Source organism: Tupaia chinensis, unplaced genomic scaffold (genome assembly GCF_000334495.1).
Source record: "Tupaia chinensis unplaced genomic scaffold, TupChi_1.0 Scaffold000314_1, whole genome shotgun sequence".
Classification (NCBI taxonomy): Eukaryota; Metazoa; Chordata; class Mammalia; order Scandentia; family Tupaiidae; genus Tupaia; species Tupaia belangeri.
In genome coordinates this window covers 989,104-994,550 of record NW_006159807.1, presented here as the reverse complement: position 1 = coordinate 994,550, position 5,447 = coordinate 989,104, and the positions used below count along the sequence as shown (strand labels likewise).

The 5,447-nt window shown below is 52.8% G+C and overlaps 1 protein-coding gene across 1 annotated transcript in view; it reads left to right on the top strand.

Annotated features, from left to right (window-relative positions):
* The window catches only part of HOXD3 (homeobox D3), a 22,760-nt gene that overhangs the window by 7,240 nt on the left and 10,073 nt on the right, over positions 1-5,447 (top strand). Inside the window, exon 2 of the mRNA XM_027772907.1 lies at positions 4,619-4,707. The gene's annotated coding sequence lies outside the window, so the exon portion shown is untranslated. The remainder of the gene's footprint in view (positions 1-4,618; positions 4,708-5,447) is intronic.

The following is a 5,447-nucleotide window of genomic DNA, read 5'->3' as shown; positions in this document are numbered from 1 at the left end:
GGGCGTGGCGCGTGCCCGACGCCGCCGCTGAGAAGCAGAATTGGCAATGGAAACGGGACTTCAGGGATGGTGTAGCGGGCCCCAAGTGGCGCAGGATGCAGGGTGGGGCCAGACTTGAGGAGGACAGTCAGGAGCTGCTACAAACTGAGAGCTGGACTTGGCTACCGATCCCAGCGCGCTTAATTCTTCTTTTCGTATGCAAAATTGTTACCGCTAATCCCACCTGACCACTCTGAGAGTGGTAACCTGTCCTGTTTTTATGGCTAAAACAGAAGTGTATTTGTTCCCCAGGTAAGCCTGGTCAGGACCGGTTCTGCAGCCCCTCTCGCCTTCCAGAAGGCGCCGCAGGAAGCGGGAAGCCCCGGCCTAGTAGTCGCTAGACCTGAGGGACCCGCCGGCCCTACCCAGATCTGAAAGCGCCCAGGTCACCGCAGGCAGCGGTTGGGTATCTGGGCGGCTCCAGGCCTTGAAGGACCGGGGTTGAGGGCTCAAGGTGCAGAGAAGGGAGGTCGCTCCAGATCCCGGCCAGCTGCTAGGTGCATTTTCTGGCTCAGAAGGGATGGCTCGGCTGCCGAATCCAAGAACGGTAGTGGTGTTGATGGTGTTCCTGGGGTGGCCAGCCAGAGCTTCGAGCTAAAGGCTCCCACCTTAGGGCCGTTGCCTCCGCTGTGCCGCAGCTTAACTGCGCCAGGGAGGAGAGCGAGGTATCCGCTCAGGCTTGGGGAGGCGCCTTGCCCGCCTGAGTGAGGATGCATAGTACCGGTGCGGCCAGGGAGCTAGGGGAACCCTTGGCCTCTCCTCCGCGGTCTGCAAAGACGCCTCCCAGGAAGACGGCGGTCCTGAAATGTACAACCCGGGATCAGTCTGAAGGAAGAACTGGCCAGGGTCAGAGGTAGCTGCGGGGAGAGATTCCCAACGCCCCATCCTGCTGCAGGAGGACAGATTGGGACTGAGTCTGTTTGGAGACGCAGGATTTCCTTACGCCCACACCCAACCTTGTCTGCCCCAGGGAAGTGGCCCAGCTCCCACGCCTCCTGAGCCCCTCCTCTTAGCCCCCAGGCCTGGCTGCGCTTCGGGGCTGGATGGCGTGAAAGTTTCAGCCTCAATCAGTACAATCTTCCCTCGGGGTCACGTGAACAAATATGCTCGCATTTGAAGGCAGCGTCTGTATTTCCCGACTATGAGGAGGTTCCAGGGGCTCTCTCCAAATCCAGAAAGGGCCACGTTCCGAAAGAAAAACAAACCCCCGAACTCTTTGGGGGCCTGGGAGAGCCGGGCAGGAACCCAGGAGTGGGTGGGGGCGCGGGTGGCTGCGGCTCTGGGCCTGGGAGCGGACCGGCGGGAGGGTGGACCGACCGCGCTCAGCGCGGGCGAAGCCAGCTCGGGGACTACGAACTCGTTCCTCCTGCGTTTATTGGTAGTTGAACCTCAGCCTGGTTCCGTCCTACCGGGAATTCCGTGTGCTCGGGTATATGGCCGCGTCTGCGAGCACGCAAGACCAGGGTTGGGACAGTGCTGTCTGCAGACAAAGGGGGAAGGCTAGCTCTGCCCCCCACTGGCGCCCGCTCTGAGGCCGAGGACACCAGGTTTATGATAAATTGGGATTCAGGTAAGCAATTGCATGACGAAATGGAAATCTTTGGGCACGGGGCTGCTTACTGCCCTGAGTGGGATACTAAATATGATTTATTTTGTGTAATCTGTGATCTTGATTATTGCCAATTGGTGAGGCAGCCCGCGTAGACCTAGATACACTTCTACATATACATCGAGGACTGTGATTAATCTTAACGAGGTGCGCTTTGTGGGGATATTTCCCGCCTACCCAAAGGTTAGGAGGACACTACCTTGCCAGGCTTGGAGGGTGGCTGGAGGCATTTGGGGTAGTGGTGGCACTCTGAGGAGGGGGTCCGGTGAGGAGATTGGGGGGGAGGAAGTATTTGGGGTAAATGTGGGCTTATGAGAATGAGCTGAAAAATGAAATGAATAAAAAGAAACTTTTTTTTACACTGTCACTGCCAAAGTAAGATGGAGCGTCATATTAATTCTGTGTCTTGGGTGGCTGGGCGCAGGCGGGTTGATTTATATGTATTTAAAATAAACTCGGTGGCCAGCCAGCTTCCTGCATTGTTCTGGAAGCAAGCTCCACATACGCAGCCTTTACCTCTTGCTGTTGGCTTAATTTTTTTTTTTCCCTTGGGAGGTTAAAATGCTATAGAGCTTCTCTCTCCAGATTTAAGAGAACCTGCAAACCACCTAGAAGAGCTTGGGAGGTTCTTCCACACTCTCCCTCTCTGATCTAGGGTTTTAACTGAGATAGTGACAGAGACAAGGTTTAGGGCTTCTGGGTCTTTCTCCTCAAAAATCCTTGAGTGAAAGCTAAATCATGTATTGGTTCCTGCATCCCATCTACCCTTTTGTTTACTTGTTCCTGTGGCTCCTGGCTGGAGAAGGAGAGGACAATCCATCTTTGGTTTTTCTGGGCCAAAGCTGGAGTGAGTGGCTCCATGAACCCAAGTGAGCCCACACTCATTTTGGGAAACCACCGGGCTGCACCAGAATGGACCTCCATGGGGAAGGGACTTCAAATGCAAGGAGGAAGCCCTTAGCTTAGGGGAAACAGCCCCAGCAGAAGGAGGACCGACTTCCAGGGGCGTTACCATCAAAGGGAAACAGTAAAGTTGTTTTGTCAATTGCCTGCACTTGGCTCTACCAGAACTTTAAGTCGCTGGACATTTTTCTTTGCTGGCTGCCTTGGAGCTGCGCTTGCCAGCTTAGTCAGCTGAATCCAATTACTGCAAGCAGCATTTCATTTGGCCCCATGGAGCACTCACTTAAAGCATCCCCAAAATTTTCAATAATCCCAACCAAGGCTCCATGCTGGCCCTATCCTGAAGAGTTTTCTTGGGGTGCTCCTGGGATGGGGTTTAGGACTGAACTGTCTGAAACCAGCTCTTATTGACAGTTCATGGAAGGGGCTCCCTCCGCTTCCCCAGTTTCTGGCTTCCGGAAGATATTAGACTTGATGGTCCAGGGCCAGCTTGGTTAAACGTCCCTAATTCTGGGCAAGCAAGAGACCAAAGTTGGACTCCTTGCTGGATGCTAAAGGGGGAATAGTGGAAGCGCTGGAGAAGGTGCTGGAGGGCTCTTCTGAAGTCTCAATTTGGCCAATTCAATGGCCTGTTTCCTTTCCCCTTGCCATATTTCCTGTGCACAGAGCTTGCAAGCTCACCGCGCACCCCACAACGCCCAAGCGCAAACTTACCCTGTTCCTCGGTGGCTGGAAAACAAAATCTAGCTAAAGGCATCGGGGATTGTGGCCCTAGGTGGCCTTCCAACTTAGCTTTTCTTCTGTAGGGACGCTTCCAAACTCAAAGAACCCCTTTTCAAAAATAAATACCAAATAAGCCAGGAAAGTTGACATCCGCCCAGGTGAATGTATTATATAAAGCAATTTGGAGACCTGCCAGAGTGAAATCCCTGGTACTTTATGTCTCCGCCAGGCGACCGACCCTCAGGGACCGGGCCAGCCCAGAGGATTGAGGCAACGAGGCAGGCTAGTGACAGGCCCCCTTTGGGTCCCAGCAGACTGGGAAGCTGAAGCCTGGGCTTGAAGTTAGGAGCCCTACCGGGCTGGGATCTCTCCAAGGCGCTTCCGTTGGGTGTTCATTAAGGGGTGAGTTATTGCAGCACAAGCCAAAGGTCAATTCAAAGGCTTATGGCTGTGCGCTCTGGTCTTTAGAAGCACCGGGAACGCTTTGTGTGGGGCTTTCCTGGGTGCAGTTTAGTGTTTGCAAACTACTGAGTCGACAAATTACACAGGGCAGTTGTAAGAGGGGGACCATGTCTCTCTCCTTTCACCTGACGGGGGCGGGCACCCGCTGAGCCACAGCAGTGGTGGGCAGCTTGATCTGTGTTTTCAGATGGAGGTGGAATCTTGTAAGAAACTGCTTGTTTCTTGGGTGGTTTGCAGGCTGATCCTGAACCAGGAACCAGGAGCCGGCAGTTCAGGCCAAGAGTGTTGTGGATACTTAATGGAATAAATAAACTTTGGGAAACCATCCGACTTAGAAGACATAGAAGTAGGACAAGTAGGACGTTCAAATCAGGAAATAGCACCCAGATCCCACTGGGGTTCCGCAGGATGGCCCTTTGCTTGGATCCATTCAGGCCCACCTACCTATTCACACTCTTTTTCTGGTACCTCTCTCCCATCTCAGCTCTGTGCAGTTCTCTTCTGCTCCTAGGAGAGTGGGCTTGGCCTCCGGGATTGGGACCGGGAGCATTTAGACCTTGCTGGGGGCAGGAGAGTGGACTGGCTTCCTACACTTCAGATCCACTTGGCTCACTTCTTGGCGGGAGGGTCCTACTGCTTCTTTCAGATCCAGGGTGTCTCCTCCCCATTCAGCCAAGGATTTTGGTGTTAAAGGCCTCAGGCTCCCCAGGACCCAACTGAGTGAGTCTTTTTTTTCTGCTGGGGAGAAGGTATCTGGACTAGCTGCAGGCACTTTATACAGTACTCACATTGATTAGGACACTGTTAAAGGGAGTAAAGCTCTCAACATGTGTTTGTAAGAAAAAACCCCGCTGCTACTGAGAGTTTTTCATTTTGTTCCAGATCCGCCTGCACAGAGTATCAAAAGAAACCTGAAGAGCCTACAAAAGTTAGAGTCAAAATTCAAGAAAACACACACATTCATAATTGTGGTGAGTGGGTGTGATTTTTAAAAATAATTTCCATTACATTTCCATCTGTCCTGTGACTCTAGGTAGCCACCTCAGGATTCATACATCAAGACATAAAACAAAGGGCGGCTTTGAAGTGGATCACCTCAGCGTGAACTGCCGCAGGTTACATGATAACCGATCATCGGCAGTCAAATTTATGGGGCTTTAATAGGGTGAGCCCAGTGCCTTAAACGCAGGGTGTATTACACTATTGAGTTATCTGGGCTAAATAAGAGTGATTTTGAAGGCACGTCCAGGGCTTCCCATTGGGCAAAAGAGCCTCAAGCTGAGAGATTGGGAGAACTTGGACTGAACATAAATAAATTTCCTCCTGAACAAACCCGAAAAGCAGTGATTTCGAAATCCTGAAGTAGCAAAGCCAACAGGGAGGGGAGAATCTTTGCTCGGTTCCAGTGAATACACGGTGATGCCCAGCAAGAGTCTCAGCGGCCACCCCAGAGATCCGTGGACTTCTAAGCCTCCAGTTTAGGCAAAACAGGGAAAGGAGCCCAGAAACCTTAGAAATTCTTGAGAGAAACTGATGCAACCTGCACTCCATCGCGCCCCCCCCCCGCCCCTTTCTCTTTCAACTTGCAAGGACTCCTTCGGATTTACTACAATCTCAGCGCTAGTCACAGCCCGACGATTGTCATCCCCTCCCTTCCCCAGCCACCCAGCCTTTACACGGCGGCCGGCGGCGCGCTCCTGGGGCCCGAGCG